At 50.9% G+C, this 21,564-nt stretch overlaps 1 protein-coding gene across 2 annotated transcripts in view; it reads left to right on the top strand.

Moving 5' to 3' along the window:
- ZHX2 (zinc fingers and homeoboxes 2) overlaps positions 1-21,564 on the top strand; it is a 158,273-nt gene that overhangs the window by 30,863 nt on the left and 105,846 nt on the right. The window contains exon 1 of one of the 2 annotated variants that reach the window (XM_046012414.1): positions 2,615-3,452. The exons of the other annotated variant lie outside the window; for it this stretch is intronic. The gene's annotated coding sequence lies outside the window, so the exon portion shown is untranslated. Of the gene's footprint in view, positions 1-2,614; positions 3,453-21,564 lie in introns of those variants that run through there. 2 annotated transcript variants of the gene reach the window in all.

Raw genomic sequence — 21,564 nt, 5'->3', positions numbered from 1 at the left:
TGTAATGGGTGTGAGGGTAGAAGGAAATGAAGTCTGTGAAAGGGGCTTCATAACCTTTTGTTGCTATTTCATGCTTCCATCTTCCTATTATTATATTTTTTAATCCATAGTAGTTTTGATTTATTGCGTGCGTCATGGGCCAGGCATGATAGCAAGCAGGGTCGGCTTCTCTGGTAGGTACACAGGCAGAGTGCCTAGGGCTCACAATACTTTTAGGGCCCTAGAACATGTTTGGTTTTAATTTCCCTTAAAATCAAAAGAAAAAATGAATATAATGAGAATGAATATAGGGGACCCTGGGTGGCTCAGTCGTTAAGTGTCTGCCTTTGGCTGGAGTCATGATCCCAGCATCTTGGGATCAAGCCCCACATCGGGCTCGCTGCTACGCGGGAAGCCTGCTCTTCCCTCTCCCACTGCCCCTGCTTGTTCCCTCTCTCACTGTGTTTCTCTCTTCAATTAAATAAAATCTTTTAAAAAATAATGAATATAAAATCAAATATTAAAATAACAAGCAGAGGCACCTGGGCGGCTCAGTGGGTTAAAGCCTCCGCCTTCAGCTCAGGTCAGGATCCCAGGTCCTGGGATCGATCCCCGCGTCGGGCTCTCTGCTCAGCAGGGAGCCTGCTTCCCCCTCTCTCTCTACCTGCCTCTCTGCCTAACTGTGATCTCTCTTGCTCTGTCAAATAAATAAATAAAATCTTTAAAAAAATAATAATAAGCAATCATTAGCATAATGATTTATCTGGCCTAGATTGTATGTTTCTTTATACCAATGCAATAGTAAAACCTAATTTTTTCTGTATTTCATTTGGGGCTTTTTTTTGTTTTGTGTGTGTGTGGTTTTTGGGGTGGGTTTTTCTTGTTTGGTTTTGCTTTTGCTTTCTTTAATGCCGGAGGGGACCCACAAAGGCAAAAATGTCTAGGGCTCACAAAAGTCATAATGCACCTTTAGTTGTTCGATCTTTGTAAATGTTAGTCCTGTCGTTCTCAGGAAGGCTTTTTTTAAAATTCTCACTTTACAGATGAGGAAATTGAAGCTGCAGGAGGTTAAGAAATTTACCCAAAGTCGCATGGCCAGCAAGAGGCTGTATTAGGTTGGGTTAATAGCTATAACAATTCCCAAATTTTAATAGCTTAACACTTGTGGGTTCATTTCCTGAGAACACAATACAGTGTGTCTGTTTGGCAGGCCGCCTTCCACACTGTGATTCAGGGACCCAGGCTCCTTTCCTCCGTGGCTCTGTCTCCTTGCACTCCTAGAAGTGCTCTCCATTCAGTTGGTAGAGAAAGAACCACAAGTGGGAGGTTTTTCTGGGATGTTTTTTGGGGCCAGACCTGGAATTGGCCCAGGGCACTTCTGCTTGCAGTCCATTGGCCAGCATGCAGTCACGTGACCACGCCTTACTGCAGGGATGCCTGGGAAATGGAGTCCAGCCGCATGCCTGGCAGAAAAAGAAGAACATGGTTACTGGGGAGCACTCCCAGTCCCTGACACAGTGACGGTGTTGGATGCCAGCCCACATCTTTTGTACACACAGCCCGTGTTCTTTCCACTCTATTTAGCTGATTCTTGTCACAAGCTCCTTTATGGGCCCTTTTTTCCTGCCAGACTTGCCCACTTACTGTGCCCAGCACCAGACATTTACCTGCTCCGTCCCTGCTGCCATGGTGGGTGCCGGGAAAAGAAATGCCTCTGGAAGGAGCTCCTCTTACCCTGGAATCGCACTCAGGCGAGCTTGAGAAGGCTGTAGCCTGGGGCTACGTTCTCTGTGTCTCCTAGTCCTGAGCCCACTGGGTGCTTCTGGGCACGTGCTAAAGCCAGGGAACACCTCCTCGGTGTGAGACTAGAAGGCTGCGTAGAAGGTTTCAGGGAGCAGGAGAAAAGAGGTTTGATCTTGGAGTCTTGGCTAGACCATGAGCCCTGGGCCGGGCCTCAGCAGTAAAGGGGATGGTACCCTGGGATCTCAGCCCTCAAATGCTGCAATCCTGGTATTGCTGGTTATTTGCCAGAAATGAATCATGTGGCCTGCCCTTAATCTGTTAACTGATGTGTTGCCTTTGAACCCTCATGATGCTAAAGGACAAAACTGCTGGAGCCAGCTGGAGGCCAGATGCCCTCTGGATGTTTCCTTAACTGTTGGGCAAGCTCAGTGACCCTGGCAATGTTCTAGCAGGGCTGGTGTTGGTGGGCACCCAGGTCCTGCAGAATCAGGCCAACACTATCTGTTAGGAGACCCCTGAGTCTAGTCAGAATAGCTCCCTCCTCCAGGAAGCCCTCAGCGGTCCCTACCTGTTCAGAACTCAAGGCACTGGTTGCCATTCCACCTTAAGGTCCTGCATTGCCTCGTAACACTTGGCAGTTGGCACGCAGCTCTCCTCCCATCCCCTGTCAGTCTCTCACGCAGGCGCAGGCGCGAAACCCTGCTTAAAAATGTGTCTTGCTTCGAGACTTGGCATCCAGGACTCGCCCTGGGAAGAATTTGTTTTTGTTTTAATGCCGAGGACGTTTGCATGAAAACAGGATCTTTGTTGCTTAGGAATTGATCAACTCCTGCTGCTGCTTTTCTCTGCTAAAGTGCCAGCCCCATATTTGTCACAGGCAAGCAAGTGCCGGTAGGGACAGCTGGGGCCTCCACAGATAAGGGATTCTGGTCCTACAGGGAGGGCTGCAGAGGCCACGGAGTCCAAAGAGAGTCCGGGATCCATCCGAGGCTGAAAAGAGCTCGCAGGTGAGCGGTGCCCTTGGCCGAAGAACTGCTTCATGAGTGAAGATTTTCCATGAGTCCAGTTTGTTGTAGATGTTCGGGGGAGAAGAGAAGCGGCAATACCTTAGGACATGGCCTCCACCTGCAAGGATAGAGAGTAACAAAGATGACGCAGGGGCACGTGATAGGAGCCAGTGCGTGGAGCAGAGAGGCGGGAGGTGAGGAGCTGGGCAGACTCGGGGTCTGCTCCTTACCCAGCATGTCTGCATGGACACGCTGCCTAGCCTCTCTGCGCCCCAGTCTCCTCCTCTGCGAATGAACACCCATTTCTTGGGCTTATGGGGATTAACTGAGATGCTGTTCGCTACGTGGTTGGCATGTTAGGCCCTCAATAAAGCCCAGCTATTATTACAAATATTAAAAATAACAATTCATAATAATACCAGATGCTCTCCATCCTAAGGAAGAGATATCCAGATGGCCACGGAAGGCTATTTAGAGAAAGGACTTGAACTAGATTTGACACAGCTGTGTCCACTGCAGCCGATTCCTGAGGAGGTTTTGGAAACAGTGTCCAAGAAATGGAAGTAAAATCTCCCACATGAACGTGGAGGGCGGGGTTTCCAGACCCTCTGGTCCATAGCACCCCCACCCCGGCCACCCCCCAAGTGTGGCCCCAGCCTGGCCTGACAAGCATCTGCATAGAAGGGACAGAGATGAGAAACGCCTGGGGTGACCACCTGACCGGTAAGACCCTTCCTCTTGCCTCAGTGCTTGGCTTCCAGAGGGTAGTGGGGCGTTTATGTCCCCATGCCCACGGGAGGCTAGACACCTTTCTCTCTGTGTGTCCTGAACATATGCTAATCAAAGCTGAGAGCCTGCAGAAAATATCTGCTTGGCAAAGCCCTGCTCCCTTGCCTTGGCTTGCCCACCCTCCCTGGGCTTCCCTGCCCATCTGCCCATCCAAGGGCGTCTATAAATCCAGCTTTCGGAGCCCTCAGGGGCTGGCAAGGCTGCCATGGACCTCAGTCACATCTCGATGGAAACAATTGAAAACCACTTGGCAAAAAAGAAGGGGTGACCTCATGTTTTGTAGCAAGAATACATTTTTTCCTCGCCATTCTTATTCAAGCCCTGGGGGGGAAAGCCGGCTGCTCTCCAATTCCATCGGGCTGGGACCTTGGGGATCCTTATTCCTTTCTCCCCTGTCTCCGACCACCCCTCGCGGGGGGAAGCAAGGGGAGGCCAGGCTGCCGGGGCCGTCTGTGGCCCCTCGTGCAGGCCCTGGAGGAACAGAGTGGGCCTTCCCTTCCTGACTGGCCAGGCGGCCTCGGTTCCCTCAGAGGAGAGCCTATGGCCACAGGGGCCTGTGGGAGGCCCATATATGGAGCCTGGGGAATGTGGGCTCTGGCAGGCCGCCTGGAAAAAATGGCCGTGTTCTGAGGGCCAACTCCGCCGAATTATAAATAGCACCGCCTGCCTCCCCTTCCAGCTTGCCGCGTCCGTCACTGAGGGTTCACAGTTCAAGTTGGAGAGGACCAAACAGGACGGGGGGCAGTGAGTGAGGGCGGGGGGAGCCCAGTAGTTTGAGCTGCTGTCTTGACATTGATAAAGAGAACTGTCACCAGACCGTGGGGCTGAGAGTAGGACACGTTTGGAGGAGAGTGACTGCTGATTGAATGCATTATTATAAGCCAAATAAATATTGGGGGAGGGGGGGACTAAGGGAACCTCTAAGGAGATGGTCATAGAGCCTTTAAAAAATAATAATAATAATCAGCTGCCTAAGAATAGGAAAGCTTTCAGCTGTTGCGGCTTCTGCCCACAAAGGCCCATCCGTGGTGTCTTCTCCCAGATGATTTCTCAGTGGGTTTTGTGTCTCCTTGACGTGGAAGGGGCAGAGGCATGCACACCTTCTCCACAAATGTCTGCCTGTTTTGCTCACCGCATGGAGGGTGATGAATTTAAAAGGCGTTAGAAAATAAAGAAATAAAGGAGTGTACAGCTCTGACTGTGGAAAGCCACCCAGCCGTTTATACTTGGGGAAGAGTGATCAGTAGATGTTCCAGCAATTTCTGAGTTCTGGTCAGGGGAGGGCTGCTACCTCAGGGAGTTCTCATTTGTGCCCTTGTGTTTGGCTGTACTGGGTGCTCCTGGGGCCAGGGGCCAGGTCTCCTGATAACACTGCCCAGCCCTCCGTGATCAGAACTCCATGGCTGGAACTCGGGAGCACTGCTGGTCACGATGGGACACAGACACCCGGGATGTGTTGGGGGCCAGGACACCCTCTACGGGGGTCAGAACCTCCCCTGCAAGAGAGCAGGCAGAGCTAGCCTGCGATCACTTGTGTCCTTTGTTCCAGAACTTGTCGCCCTGGCGTCCATCTCAGAGATTTGGAAGTGGGCTTATCGATTGGTTTTTCCTCTCCTCGATTTATAGTCCTCATTTCATGGCGAATGAGCAATTTTATGCGTGCCTGGAACTTCATGTGCAATCAAACATTAGAAGAGAAATTAAAGAGGAACAGACAAACCTTTGTATCTTTTGGACACTTGTCAACAGGAGATCTGCGGACCTCACCGGATTCGGGCAACCGGTCAGCATGAGGTCTGAGTGGGCGGATGTTGGAACTTGGCCTCATGTTAGATTTGGAAAGCCGGTCTCAGGGAGGGGCTTGAAAACGTGCTTCAGGAGCCTCAGTGGGGGAGGTGCCTCTGACGGGCCCTTGCTGCCATTTCAGACAGAGTAGGTCCACTGTTACCCTGTGTTAGGTATCAGACTGCATCATTTGGAAAGGGGATGTCAGGTCTGAAAAAGATTGGAAACCATTATTGTGGCTCCCTGTGTCATTTTAGTGCTGTGTAAATGAAAGGGCAGGGGTTTTTCCCAAGGTCACAGCCCAAGGTCAAGACCTCCTCTCTGCTCTGGGCTAGCTTGCTCTGTGATTGCAACTCTCCTCTTGGGACGGGAGATCCCAGAGCTTTGGGACAGGGGGACCAAAGGGAGCATCTTGTCAACTCCCTTCCTTTGGTAACTGAGGCCCAGGGAGGGGAGGGGATTTGTTCAAGGGACAATGAGTGGCAGATCTGGGACTTGAAGCCATGGCAGGTGCTCACAAAAAAGGCATGATGTGCTATCAGAACCCCAAATGGTGGTATTTGAGCTGGTCAAGACAGCTTTGCAGAGGAAGTGACACTGAGCTGCGATGAAAACAATGGCAGGTGACAAGGAGGCGGTGAGGTGCAGGGAGAGCGTTGGAGCAAGGAGCCTGGTTGGGTGCTCCCTACCGTGCCTGGGCAGCAGAGGCTTGAGGAAGGCGGCCGCCCCCATGGGAAGACCTCCCATCTGTCTGTGTTGACCTCTCGTCTAGGGCACGGCGAAGGTGAGTGGCATTACCACCGGCCGGGGGGGGCAGTTCTGCGGGCTCTTGGAGCGGTCCTCCCACCGACCTGGAGCCTGGCTTCTCATGAGCAGAGCCTGCTCCCGAGAGAGGCGTCTCTGTGAAGCCCGGGCAGGAGGGCGTGCTGGAAGGCTTTGCGGCGGCAGGGCTGGAATACGTAATGGGCCTCATCTGATGTGAGCGCTGAGAAAGTCCAGACAGCCTTCTCTAGACAGGAAAGGACATCGCAGGGACGGTGGGCTCCATTCGTCGGGAAACTCCCTGTGGCCTCTGGGAGAGAAAATTCATTTTTTTCTCAGGCTGTGTTCTTTGCAAGAGTATAGGCCCCGATGCAGGGCCTGGATCGTGCTTCTGGGACTGGGGTGTACCGTTCATTCCTTTGTCAGAACTGGGAAGGGACTTGGGTAAAGATGCCCGGAAAGGTGGACATTGATTGTAGTCACCCAGATACACTTTCAGAATAAATACATGTGCTTTGCAACATAACAACCTCGCAAAAGGATTCCTGTTCTTATACTCTGCTCTCCGGGGAAAACCAGCATGTGTTCAGGCCGTCTAGTCTAATCATGGGCTTACTGTATTCTCAAGCTTTGTGAATCCCGCAGAACGGAGGCTGAGTCCAGGACAGCCCGAGAGAGAATGCAGGGCTTAAACCCTGAAGCTAAGCAGAGACCCCCAGTCATTCCCACTTTGCTTTTTTTTTTTTTTTTTTTTTTAAAGTAGGCTCCATGCCCAACAGGGGGCTTGAACTCATGGGCCCATGACCCTGAGATCAACAGTCACGTGCTCTACCACCGAAGCCAGCCAGGCGCCCCCTCTGCTACACTCTGAGATGCATTTGGAGGAGGGACTTCTATGCAAAATGTCTTCCTTGGCGTTCGTGCGATTCCTAGTCTCCATGCTGGCATGCTAGCTTCGCTCCTGTGAGAGCCCGCAGCTGCCCCCTTCATGCTTCAGCTGTCTCTGGGCCAGGATTTCTCAAAGTGCTTTCCAAGGAGCTGGAGTCCTGCGCGATGCTCAGTGACAAAGGGGTTCCGTGGTCATGGTGGTTTGGGAAACGCTGCGTACTGACGCACACTGCACCTTAGTTCTCGGCTCACGTGTCTACCGCAGATTTCTTCCCAGACCGCCATCGCCACCACCATCGACACCTGTCCCCTTACCTGCTCTGCTCCCCACAGTCCTTTCATATCCTGATTTTATATTTATCTGTCGAGTTTCATATTGTCTCTCTTCCCACACTGACAGGGCTCCACACATGAGGGACTTGGCCTGTTTTGTTCGGTGCCGTATCCTTTGTTTCCAGAACGCTGCCTGGTTCAATTAAACAACGTGTCATTGGACAGTGACCCTGTGAACCCATTAATATTTTCACACCCTCAGGACTCCTCCGTACAGAATCCTGTTTAATTTTATTTAACTCCATATTTTTTCATGTTAATTTCCCCTTTTCTTTAAATGCCCCGCTCCTCTCATCACATAGGCCCAGGTCAGTGCTGGATAGTGATTTGCTGCACAAACAGCCCTCTTTGCCGACTGACCCTTATGCATAGCCCATGGAACCGAAATTCCACCAAACACGCTTCGGGACAGGCTGTTTCCTGTCAACCCCCACAACCTCTCCCCAACCCATTACAGTATGGTGACTACTCTACTCTGTAAAATCTCCAAGTGTCAGAACCAGAAGGGACATCAGAGAGCATCCGCACCCAGTGCTCTTGGTTTTGTTGTTTTGTTTTGTTTTGTTTTGTTTTTGTTTAAAGTAAGCTCCAAGCCCAATACAGGACTTGAACTCACAACCCTGACATCAAGAGTCATGTGCTCTACCAGCTGAACCGGCCATCCCTCCCACCCCCGCCATGCTCTTGTTTTTCAGAGGGAGAAATGGAGGCTTTGAGAAAGCAAATGGTGCCAGTTCGGGACCGCCGACCTGGTCCCCCAGGCCTCCGGTGTCTGATTCAAATTTTCCTCCTGTGTTCATTTTCTAGGGCTGCTGTTACAAACAACCACATAAGTCAGTTGTCTGAAATGGGTCTCCCTGGGTGTTGATGGGACTGTTCCTTCTGGAGGCTCTCTCCTTCTGGGGAGAATCTATGGACATTGAGTTTTCCAGCTTCTAGAAGCTGCCTGTATTCCTTGCCTTATGGCCCCTTCCTTCCCCTTGAAAGCCAGCCATGGCCCACTGAGTCTTTCTGGAGCCGCATCACTCCAGCTCTGGACCTCCCACCTCCCTCTTTCACTTCTAAGGACTTTTTTTTTTTTTTTAAGATTTTACAGAGATCACAAGTAGGCAGAGAGGCAGGCAGAGAGAGAGAGGAAGGGAAGCAGGATCCCCGCTGAGCGGAGAGTCCGATGCGGGGCTCGATCCCAGGACCCTGAGATCGTGACCCGAGCCGAAGGCAGAGGCTTTAACCCATTGAGCCACCCAGGCGCCCCGACTTCTAAGGACTTTTGTGATGACATTGGACCCATCCAGATAAGCCAGAATAATCTCCCCACCATTGCGTCCATAACCTCATCACTTCTGCAAAGTCCCCTGTGCCGTGTAAGATAACATATTCACGGGTCCCAGGGGTTAGAACGTGGGCATCTTTGGAGGGGGCGTCATTCTGTCTGCCGCACCTCCTGTCACACCATCTTCCTCTTGGGACACCCTCAGGCAAACTTACATTCTCTTCCCCTCCTTGTTGTCCTAGCACTTTCTTTCTCCTTTTTTCCCCCCTTCTTAAAAATTTATTTGTCAGACAGAGAAAGAGCACAAGCAGGGGGAGCGGCAGGCAGAAGAAGAAGCAGACTCCCCTCCGAGCAGGGAGCCCGATGTGGGACTCGATCTGCGGACTCTGGGATCATGACCTGAGCTAAAGACAGACGTTTAGGGGACTGAGCCACTCCGGCCAGCGTCCCGCCCCAGCACTTTCTGCAGCTGCTTCTCACATCACTTGAGAGCTCGTGCTATGTCTGGTGGTCAGGCTAGGCTGTGACTTCCTCATGGGCAGGGCGGTCAGATCTGTACCTGGCCTTGGCACCCTCCTGGCCCTCGGCTGGGGTGCACCTGCTCCTCCCCCATTTACTACACCAAGCCCCTGCTTGCTTTCAGTGACCTCATGGGGCCTCCCCCCAGGTCCGATGTTCGATTTTGCTGTACAATCAGTCCTTAAGGAGATCAAGAGAGACCCCCGCCACAGCCGGGTTTTTAGTCTTCATATTCAAATATGAAAAAATATGCCAACTGATTACAGAAATCATGGCTCTGTAAAATATTTTAACCAGCAGGTTAACTCTTTTGGCATCTATAATGCCCTGCTGTAGAATTATGAGTTTTGCAAAGGTTTATACTAAAAATACTTTAATTCAGGGTATTGGACTCCCACATACAGTCCTGTCAAAAGTTTCCATTTATGCCCTTTTGTGGGGGAGAGGCCCGGTCCGAGGAGCCTTCCCATTCATACCCCCAGGACTCCAGACCCGGTGAGAGGTTATACCCAGAATAAAGGCTGAAGGAAACACTTCTAGCATGCAGTTTAATATTCAGGACTTTGGGCAGGTGCCAGTCTTCACCCAAACTATTGTGTCCTTAGCTGTCAGTGAGGGGCTTGGAGCCCATGACTTCGAGGTTCCCTTTTCGCCAACATCCTGTTACCTGGAGGGATCTGTGATCGATGCCGCCACCTGGCTTCTGGTTCTAACGTAGCCGTGATAGCAGCTTTGCTTCTGGCCTGAGCCAGTAAATGATTGCTATGCTGTCCTTCCTTTTCGCGGATGTCCTTGCATGTTCCTTCTGCTTGCCACAGTATTCTTCGCCTGGCAGAGTCCTAGAGCGCCGGATGCCGGCACACCGGAGAGATCCCGTCCCGTCTCCCCATCTGTGGTGCAGAGAGGGTGAACTGCCTTCACCAGGTGTTCAGGTGGGGACTTGAACACCGGCTCCCCTAACTGTCTACCCCCCGGTATTTCTGCGATGCCCTATCAGGCTGGAAGAGCTAGGGAGGTGTGTTCTTTGCAGTGAGTGCAGTTGGAAAAGGCATGGAAAGCCCTGATTTTGAAGCATCTTGGATGCTTTTAGAAAGAAAACAGGACCCCCCCCATCATAAACAATCGAAAACAATTTGCATGTTTATGTGTTACATGCTTTTCTGTATCTATGTTCTGTTTTACAATAAAAACACATTTTAAAAGTTACCAACTGAATAAATGGGGTTTCCGTTCCGCAAAGTAGCCAAGAACCCTCTTGGCTCCTTTGTTTCTGAACTCCTTCAGACGGTTTTTGTTCCATCCCCCCTCTGACCCCCTCCCTCCAGCCCTTCTGCTCACCATGGCCCTGCCTTACCCTATAGCACCCATGGCTTGGGCTGGTCTGTCCGTCCATCCGTCCATCCATCCATTCATTTGCTTGTGCACCCATCACGTCATTATGATGGTCCTTCTGTACTGAATGCACTGTGTACCCTGGTTGCCTTTAAAGACACACAGTGTGATATGGTAAAAGCAGCCCAGACCCTGATGGCCAGCAGAGACCCGGACATCATCATTGGCAAAGTAAGGGGCCTGTCCCATGTTAGGCTTGCAGACCCAAACGCAGACAGAAGTCAGGCAGGTAGTGGGAATGAGCGAGGCTAGCCAGGGATAAGGAAGAGGGAGCAGTAGCAACGTGGACGAAATAAGAGAGTCCATGCCCCGTCTAAAAGGGACACCTGCCACGGAGCTCCGGCTGACTGGTCTCATGCAGGAATACGGGCCGGTGGTGCCAGAGAGCCCCTTTTAGTTTTTTCCAGGGAAGTTGGAAATCTTGATTTTTATAAGACATTTCCAAAATGCTTAAAGCATGTCTGAGGGCCGAATTCAGCCTCAGCCACCCGTTTGCAAGCCCTGGGCCAGAGATTGGTAGATTACACTGCAGACCTCCCACGCCCATGCGAAGGGAGGCTGCCACACGTAATTTCTTTGTGCCTGGATGTGTGTTTCTTTTGTCGCAGTCCAGCCACGTACTGTCGCTGGGACATCGCTGGTGCTTGATACCAATAGCCATGTAGGACTGGATCGTATGTTATACTCCTGTGTGCCCACACGCCAGAACTCGCACAGCGCTGGTAGACAAAGGAGTACCTGGCAGTCCCTGCTTACTCGGTAAGCAAGGACGGTCACCTTCAATGATGCTATGACATCGGTTAGGAAGTAGACTGACCTACAGCCTGTAGGGGAGGCCCCTAGTCTGTGGTTTATGCTTCTCACCCATTTTGTGCAGGTAAGAGAAATGGAGTCCTGGGTGGGCTAGGACATTTGTCAGAGAACCCCCACTCCCCTGCCAGCCCCGGGGCCCAAATTAATGTATTCCTTCAAGCCCTGAACATCTCTCTCCCTTTCCTCATTCCCTCCTCCGCTGTCCCTGCTCACCAGGGGAGATGACAACCAACCGAAGGACAGACCTATCTCACTTACTAGGGGCGGGATTCGGCTTTGGGCAGCAAAGAAGCCCATTATGCCCCCAATCTGTGACCGTGAGGGGGATCGCACCTTGTTGCAGCTGAAGGGCGTACAAAGAAGCACTTGAACCCAGTGGCATCGGCCTGCTTTTCTTCACTGGAGGGAGAATGAGCCATTATTCTCCCCGTGCCCTATTCCCACCAGCTCCCCGCTTAACCCCCAAGTTGAGAGGCCCCACTTTCTAGCAGGTTTCTCTGCTGGACACTCCAAGAACATATTAGCATATTTTGCATTAAAAAGGGACTTGGAAAATGAATTAAATGATTGGCATGGTGTTTCAAAAGGGTTTTCCAAACTACTAGTAATTGTGTGGTTTTCAAATTCACCATTCCTGCCTGCAGTGCCCTGGGCCTGGCAGCCAGCTTAATCAGGAAACATTGTACCAGGCAGGGCGTATTTTAAGGCTCATGATACCCAGTGATTGCCTGAACAGTACCTGGAGACTTGCTAAAGAGAACCTTGTCCTAGTTTTCCAGTGGAGCTGGCAGTTCATTCTCCTTCCTTACAGAGCTGAGATTTACGCCAGTTCAAAATCTCCTTTTATGAGCGGGTCTGGGTCAGCCCAGGAACAGTCTGCTGAGGCGCCAGGCAGTGTAGACAGCATCCAGATCCAGACAACAAGCTAACAGAGGTGGATCCTGGGGGAAGGGGCCTAGTTGGTCCCTTATGGCCCTGCTCTGGCCATGGAGGCTCTGTGTAGGGGCATGAGTGTGGTGGAAGCTTCCAGAATGTGCTTCGGGAAACGCTGCTCTGGTCCAGCTTCTTCATTTTTCAGGTGAGGGAGATGAGACCCCAGAAAGACCCAGGCCATTTTACTCTTCCTTAAAGAGTGGGAGTCAGATCCCCTGACTCTAAATCCAGGTTTGTTATGTTTACAGGTCCATAGAGAAGAAACAGTAAGCCAGGGTCCCTGGCTGTCTGTCGGTAGAACATGGGACTCTTGATCTTGGGGTTGTGGGCTGGAGCCCCATGTTGGGTGTAAAGAGTACTTAAAAATAAAATCTTTAAGGGGCGCCTGGGTGGCTCAGTGGATTAGGCCGCTGCCTTCGGCTCAGGTCATGATCTCAGGGTCCTGGGATCGAGCCCCGCATCGGGCTCTCTGCTCCGCAGGGAGCCTGCTTCCTCCTCTCTCTCTGCCTGCCTCTCTGCCTACTTGTGATCTCTCTCTCTGTCAAATAAATGAATAAAATCTATAAAATAAAATAAAATAAAATCTTTAAAAAAAGAAAAGAAAAAATTAATCGGAAAATAGGCGTGTGGAGTTGGCTAGGATTGGAAGGGGGAGATGAGGAAGTCTGGGATGGAGGGACATAGAAATGACAAGCTGTGGGACAGCCTTAGGCCTTTTGGAATAACAGTTGTTATTAACATTATAATTAATCACGATAATGATACTAGTTGCTAACATCTGTGTGCTTTTTTTGTCCCAAGCACTGGGCCAAGTGCCATGCCTATGTGACCTTGTTTAATCCTCCCAACAGCTCTGTGAAGCGAGTTAGTACTACATATCCCTGTTTTACAGATGAGGAAACTGAGGCTCGGGGATCCAGTAGCCAGACCAAGGTTACCCGGACTTGCCTGCAGCAGCAGAATCTTTAGAAGAAAAGGAGAGAATACATAAGTCAAGGACCCAGAAATGGTAGTGTCAAGCCCCCAGGTCCCAGTCAGTCAGTCTTGAGAACAGACACAGGATGAGGGACAAAGGAGTGGGGACACAGGAGAGACCCAGGAGCACCCAGAAGGTGCCGGCCAAGAGAGCAGTGTGAGATGCTGGGCGGGGAGAACGGGGGCTCTGTGACCTGGATTCCCATGTCTGTGCAGGAGCAGCTGTGACCTGGGCGTGGAAACGCAGAGCTGGAGCTCAGGAGAGGAACAGAACAGAGGTTGCCGGTGTTTCAGGACAGAAGAGAGAGAGAGAGAGAGTGCCTGGGTAGTTTGTGTGTGTGTGTGTCCTCCTGCATGCGCACGAACACACACTCAAACACACACATCCCCCAGGAGTGACTTGGAAGGGAGAGTGTGTCCTCCAACCAGCTCAGCCGGGCTCATTATGTAGAAAAGGGGAGATGCCTGATCAGCCGCGAACCCAGAACCAGGGGAGACAGGGATGGCCGTGACCCACACTTGGGTCCACTGGTGTGGCTAAAGGGATCTCGGGATGTGTCATCCTGTAATCCCCCTTGTCTGAGCAGAGAGCCCCCCACGCTGTGGGGAGATAACTATGCAAGGTGTAATCATAGGCAATGTCCTGAGCCGGCCCCGTGGGCTGAGGTGGGCTGAGGTGGGCTACAGGACCAAAGAAGGGGGCTGCCCTGAACGGGGAAGTGGGTCATCTCGTGTACTCTTCCCTCCTTTTGCCAGGGCTGGCAGGTCGTATATGTGAATGGGCTCCTGGATGACTAACTACAGAATATTCTCCTTGGGAATGCGAGTATGCAGTGGGTCCGGGCTGCACTGCACTTGTGGGCTGCTTTTCTTCTGCACGGAGTATCCAGAGACGACAGATGACCATTCATAGAGCCTACAAATGGAGCGTATTGGTCTTTTTTAAAGTCACGAAAACACTGCATTTCAGCCCAAAAGTTAGACAACATTTACTGAACTCTGAGCCAGGGAGTGGATAGAACATGATACACTATTTTAATGGTATAATAATAAGGTTAGCGGCTTGTAGGGTGCATTAGGTAAAACAAGGATTATAGAGAGTGCATGTGTAGGAGGGTAACATTTTTTAAGGAATCCGGACAGTCCCAACGGCAGAAAGGTTAACTAGAGTGCCCGAAGTCACACAGCTGGTAAGTGGCTGAGCCAGGATTCCCCCCAGAGTACGTCCTCTTAGTCACCCCTATACTACACTGCACAGTGTACCTCATAATACGTTTTAGCTCCACATCTGCAAATCCAAAGTAATTGGAGTGACTCTGCAAAATTTACACTAAAACAAGGCCTATTGCCTTTTTCTCTGATTAAAGGGCCTCAAGAACTCACAACAGTGGTTAGAATTTCTGTACTTTATTTGAGAAAGAGAGAAAACGTAGAAGGAGAGGAAGAGGGAGAGGGGGAAGCAGGCTTCCTGCTGAGCAGAGAGCCCGATGCGGGGTTCGATCCCAGGACCCTGGGATCATGATTTGAGCTGAAGTCAGAGGCTTAACCCACTGAGCCACCCAGGCACCCCAAATTTTGTACTTTTGAACATTTACTTAATGGGCTGATAGCCCCTTTAAAAGGAATTGCATGTACCCACGTTCATATACATTAGAAAACAAGAAAAAGAACAATATGAAAACTCTCCCACTTCATTCTAGGAGCCGGGCAAGAAAGTCTCCCTACTTGAGCTCTCTTGGGGACTCTTAGTCCATTGGGGCTGCTACAGCAACAGCACTCTAGACCAGGTGGCGTGTAAACCACAGAAATGTATTTCTCACCGTTCTGGAGGCGGGAAGTCCAAGATCAAGGCTCTGGCGGATTCGGCATCTGGTGAGAGCACGCTTCCTGGTTCACAGAGGGCCGTCCTCTTGCTGTGCCCTACGTGGCAGATGGGGTGAGAGGTCTCTCTAGAGTGGCTGGTCTCTCTAAAGAGAGGTCTCGCTCTTTCAGAAGGACACGAATCCCATGCATAAGAACTCAACCCTCATGACCTAATCATCTCCCAAGTTCCCACCCCCAAGTGCCATCATATTGGGTGTTAGGATTGAACATAGAAATTTTAGGGGAACACAGACTTTCGGTAGAGCAGGAACCAAACATCAAAGATTGATTCCACCTTCAAGTGCTAAGGAACGTAGGGACAGAAACCAAACATACAAGCAGAGTCATGGGTCAGCCATCACAAGGCAATAGGTCCAGGAGTGGAGGACTCTGAATTTTAAAAATGACAAAAGGATACAAAATAAAGGACCCCCAGATGGCATTCATCTTGACAGGTTTTCTGCATATAGAAGGTAAGTTTGGAAGGAGGATTGGCATGGACAGATTGTAAAGGGGACTTTGTTGGTGCCGCTCCAGGCAGAGAGACTATGAACACGCCACATGGAGGGACTCGATCACATTCAGTTTTGAGCACAACTGAACATCCAAAAGAAGGGCACCCGACCTCTCTTCCGGTCACATCCAATAAGATAGCCACCCCACCCCCGCATCCCGGCACCCTTCAGAGTCCCACCCTCCCTTCCAAAATGAGACCCAATTTACTGAGTCACCCACTGGCCACCTCATTTGCATTTGGTGGTCAGAGCTGATCCGGGTGTAATTCGGATAAATTAATTTTGCAAATTCCTAGCGGGCTTCCAGGTGAGGCGTGAAGGACGAGAATCTGAGATTTAAAAAATGCGTTTCAGAAATGCCATCGCATTAGAGCGTCCTTCCAGCCCCTTGGGGTGGCCACCAAGTAAACAGCTTAATTTCCATCCCTGTTGGAGGTACAGAAGGCAGCATTCACACTTGCCAGCAGATAAATGTCTCCCGTCTCTGGCGGCGCTTAATGGCTTTTAGTGGAGTTAAGGCTGGGAAGCAAGGGACTGACTTTCTCTTATTGGGTAAGACTGAAACACCAGGGAGACCATTTCTTTTCAGACAGATCCTTTCCTTTTCAGATTACCGAGCCACAGCCCAGCCAACTCCTTTTCAGCTCTTTCAGGTAAAATGGAAGACGGAAGCCACCCAGCTGAGGGGCGGTCAGTGGGGGGCTCTGACTGGCGCTGGTGTGTGGGATTTGTCCCCCGAGAGATTTGCATTTCTAATCACAGCCCTGTCCTGGCGTGCTTCAGCCCAGTGGACGGCTGTGCTGTCTCTTTAGCTCTGCACGTATTTAGCTTGCTGGGACCTAGGAAAGAGTCTTGAGCATGTGTGGAAGGAGAGGAAAGCACTCTGGGTGGGGAGGGGACTTCCCCAGAGCAGCCCTGGCGAATATTCTGTGGCCATCCCTCACATGCCCTTGGTCCGCTTAGGAGAACCTTTTATTTATTTATTTATTTTAAGATTTTAGTTTTAAAGGAGTCTCTACACCCAGCATGGGGCTCGAACTTACAACCCCAAGATCAAGAGTTGCACGCTCACCGATGGGGCCACCAAGCACCCCGAGAAACTTATTAAGTGTTGCACTCTTGAGATTTTGAGATTTATTGTCATTTGTCTGAAGAGAAGTAACCAGGCATGTCCATCCCAGCATTGGCTACAGGACAGAAAATTGGGAAGAGGAAAGCGATATCCAACAAGAGGTGAAGGGTAAAATAATGCAACGGTTCAATAAATTAATGGTTAAATAAGGAGTAGAAACCCACACAAGTCTATTTAGTAGTGTGATTTTTTTCCCAAGTGTTAGATGTTAAATGAAAATGCAGGATAATGCTGTATATGTCGTTTAAAAAAAAAAACACCCCTGTTGATGGAAATAGAGCAAACGTTAATAGTTAAACCTTAGACATGGCATCAGAGACTATTATCATATTTCTTCCCTGATTTCTGCATTTCCTACAATGGATTTTTTTTCCTTTTTTTAAGTAGTCAATATTGAGAATTTATTGAGATTTATGGAGAATATTTTTATTGAGAATTCCTGGGATGGTTTTTTTCGCCTCCCACCCTGGAGGGAGGAACCACACTGTAGGAAATCCCTCCGAAACCCCACTGTCCCAGCACCTCCAGCCAACACAGGGAGGAGCAAACTCATTCCCCTGAAAATTGGTCAGGCTTTGTTCACAAGGGATTTTTTTTTTCCTGACCATAGAAGTTAAAATGTCAAAGCAGGATACTATCCTGTGCCCTCTTTCCTTGTTTGCTTTCCTTTTTTATCTCCTGGCACGAGAACCTCAGCTTTGCTGTCAGTGGGACCATCCGGGTTCTGCCCCTCCAAGCACTGGGTTGCTCTCAAGATGCAGGACGCAGGTGCGTACCTGATCCCCCTCACCTGTCAAGTCCCTCCTCCCCGAGTTCATCAAAACCCTCCTTGAACTTGTTTATATTTTTAGCTGGTACGGCCTCTCGTGCCCAACCAATTCCATGTGTTTTCCGCCCTCCGTGTGCGGTGGCAGAGGCCTGCCCGTCGGGTATCCCCAGCTGACCTCCCTCGGGCCCCGAGGGGTCCTCCCCTCTTGTGCACATCCAGCATGGGGCCAGCAAAATAAGGACGGCAGTGACACGCACACTTCTTGGCAAAGCGCCCCTCCAGACAGAATCCGTTCGGTAGGACCGACAAACTTGGGGTTGAAAAAGACCTCAGAAATTGTTTAGGCCAGTGTTTTCCGAAAAGTTCACATAATGAGAGTCACTATTTCCAGAAACCAGGGGAAATTGTACGGTACCCAGGATACGGTGGCCCTGGCTGCCTAAAAATATCATGGGGCCCGTGTGTGTGTGTGTGTGTGTGTGTGTGTGCGCGTGCGCGTGTGTGTGTATGTGTGTGTGTGTGCGCACGCACGCGCAGGGGGAGTATTTTGTGTTTTTTTCCTCTGGGCTGGAATTGAATAACAATGGTCACTTTGTTTGGTCAGAAATCCCAGCAGTTCTACAAGTGCTTTGTTATTTTGTTCATGGAGAAACTAATTAATGTAGGAGAGACAGAATCTTTTAAAAATGTGGCCTATGCAGAAGTTAGACATTGACGGGATTCTGCTGATCGGGGCCAGACCTGTGAGGTGGAGCGGGCAGGAATGTTCCAGTATGCCTGACAGATGCAGAGGTGGGCTGCAGAGCGGCCCGCTGACCGCAGCTGAGGAGGCCAGGGCGCCGAGCCCCGGACTGCAGTCAGGCCGTCCAGCTCTGAGGCCTGGGCTGCCTCCAGGGCGCCTCATCTGCCTCTCTGTTGCAAGCCAGCCCCTGAGATGTGTTTCCTGTACCGGGAATCCTAAAGAGACTACATTCATGCATGCTTCAGCAGTGGTCATCAAAATGATGGGTCATTTGAATGGCCCTCCTAGATCTTTCAGTCTCTCCTAACTGTGGAAACAGGTGTCCGGGGTCAGTAGGATATGGTGGGAATGAGAGTGGGCTCTGGACTCCCGACGGCCTAGGTTCAGAGCATGCCTCCCTCTCTCACCAGCCCAGGATCCCAGCTTTAATTGCCCTGAGCATCAATTTTCCCATCTGTAAAATGGGACTAAGGATAGTATCTGTGTGAAAGAGCCATTGTGAGGACTAAACGATGTAATGAATGATTGAAAAGTGCCAGTCCAGTGCCTGGCCACCAGCACAAACTTCATAAAGATGAGTCTCTCGTGCCATTGTTATTGTCAGTATTCCATGGGAGGACCACCGTTAGGACACTGTACCAGCTCTGAAGCCATTTTGCTTCGTCAGACCAGTGACCGTTACCCCACTGGCTGTATTGTATTGTATTATTGTATCCTTCAGGGGAAGACAACCCAGTAGCTCCTCGTTCACCCAGTTCCCATTTCAAAGGCAGCAAAGCGAGGCCGGGATGACCTACGTGACTTACACAAGGTCATACAGCTCACTGGGGCAGACGAAAAGTGCTAAATCTAGGGGCGCCTGGGTGGCTCAGTGGGTTAAGCCGCTGCCTTCGGCTCAGGTCATGATCTCAGGGTCCTGGGATCGAGTCCCGCATCAGGCTCTCTGCTCAGCAGGGAACCTGCTTCTCTCTCTCTCTCTCTCTCTGCCTGCCTCTCTATCTACTCGTGATCTCTCTCTGTCAAATAAATAAATAAAATCTTTAAAAAAAAAAAAAAAGAAAAGAAAAGTGCTAAATCTAGAGCTTTCCACTCCACAGTGCCCTGTTTCCTCTGCAGGCCTGCTGTCATCCTCCAGACGTGAAAATAGGGAGAAACCAGAGAAAGAAAGAACCAGATCCCCAGAAACCCTTGCTTGGGTCCCTGAGCATTTGCTGCGGGCCTTCTGCTTTCTTTCTTTTAGTGGCTTTAGATGCCGCCACGGGGTAGGGGCCTGAAGATTCCTGTCCCACTCTCCACCCTTCCTGCCTTCCCCGGACCGTGCTCCACAGGAGCCTGAGAACCTTGGGCAGTGGGTGGACGACGGGCACGAGGAAGCCTCCTTACCTGAATCAGCCACTTTCTGAGATGTCAGACATCCTGAGGCCACAAAACTGAACGAGCGTGAGCATCACTTCCTGCCTTTCCCCAGGCTCACCGGTGGGGAAGGGCAGGCACAGACTATGAACTGAATCCCAGGGGCATGTGTGCCCGTATGGGTTTGGGGAAGAGCATTCCAGGCGGAGAAAGGGTCTGAGCAAAGACACTAAGGTGTCACCTGGCACTTAGCATGGAGCTCAGCACATCAGAGTGGTCCGGTCGCTCTGAGCATGTTTGCTGGACTATAAGCGCTTCCAGGCAAGAAATCACAGTGATTCTCTGTCTTCTTAGCCTCTGTGTTTGCGGGGGGTCACTGACTGCTTGGAACGCACCTTCAGCTGTATGATTTTACTTAATTTGCTCAGTAACTTGGCGAGGTCAGAGCTTCTCCCATTTCAGAGATGTGGAAACCGAGGCCTTGGGAGGGTGACTTGGAGGCCCAGCAACTTTGTGATTGAGCCTAAATTTGGGCTCAGATTTGAGGTCTGATTCCAACTCCACCGTGAAGCTCACCCTTCCCGCCAACACTCGGGAAAGAGGCCGGGATTCAGCTCTTGACTGAAAGGGAGACACTGCCGGGGAGGGACCCCAGGAGCATGAGTCCTGGGGCTCGGGAGAAGGGACGCTGGCTTCCAAGAGGAGGCCCCTGGCGTGGGTCTCTGCTCTGTCAAGCATGAGTTGCAAGGATTTAGAATAGTTACTTCTCTTTGAAACTCATTATCCCTGGTTAGAAAGTGAGGAGATGGCAGGAGATCCCATCTCAGAAATCGGTAGAGCTGGGATCAGAACCTTGGTGTTCAGCACTTTCTTCTGTCCCCATCCCAGCCCCAGCCTGGGGTTTCCTCCAGCCCCTATGCTTTCCTGTCCCTAACCCCCAGCTCAGTGGAATTACCCCAGGGAGCATGTTAAAATGCTGAACCCCGGGCTCCATCCCAGAAACTGAGGATCCCTGGGAGATGGGCTTGGGAACCTGCATTTCTCCCCTAACCACCCCCAGGAAATTCTGATCACCAGGCAGACTTCACAATTCGTGCCCAAGCTCCATGGTCCTCGAACTTCAGGGGGCAGTCATACAATGACGGAGACCCACCCCCAGAATTTCTGATTTAGTAGTTGACGACTGGGACCCACCAATTTGCATTTTTGAACAAATTCCCAGGCGATGCGGGGCCACACTTTGAGAACCACTGCCCTCACTCGTTCCCTGTGAGCCCAGCTGTCAGCCAGCAAGAAACTCTTTACTCATGGAGAAGCCCTGTTGGCACATGGGCTTTTTTTTTTTTTTAAATAGAGACCTTCGGAATGATTTAGATAATTATAGTAGTAGCCATGGTTCACTCTGATGCACGCTACCAGCCCGGCCCACTGCTAGATGTCTGCACTCGGTTTCTCCTTATCGTGTAGGATTTGTGGATTCAGGATTCGAAGATCCGTTAGATGGTTCCTCTGAGACTGCACATACCACCAGTGTGATCAGGGCTTTCTAGAACAATGTTCCAGCGGCTTTCCTTACTCTGTGGGGCCTCTCTGTACTGGCTCAGCCATGAGTGATTCTATTATGGGCATCTCGAGCCAGGTTCAGGGAGGTTCACCAGGCAGGTTGGGGTGGTACTTCTGGCTGGAGGAGCCTTTCATTACTTCTGCTGCTGGCCTAGGGCCCACACCGCGGGACGGCACAGCTGCCCCTCCTCTCATCATGAAGCCCACTTCTAGAGGACCCCTTGTGTCCCCGGGGAACGTTGCATCGGTAGCTCTTAGAGCTCCCTGGGTTAAAAATGGGGGTCTGCTGCGGGATCTTGGATGACCCCCAACCTGGTGGGGTTCTGCCTGGTTTCTCGTCTGGCTGGTATTCTGTTTGCCTGTAAGGTCTTGGAAAAGGACAGTTGGTATGGGATCCCAGGAAACATTCATCAGATACAATGGACAAAGTTGTGTC

Source organism: Meles meles, chromosome 1, assembly GCF_922984935.1.
Source record: "Meles meles chromosome 1, mMelMel3.1 paternal haplotype, whole genome shotgun sequence".
Taxonomy (NCBI): Eukaryota; Metazoa; Chordata; class Mammalia; order Carnivora; family Mustelidae; genus Meles; species Meles meles.
The sequence above is the reverse complement of the archived record's forward strand: the minus strand, read 5'-3'. Positions and strand labels throughout refer to the sequence as shown.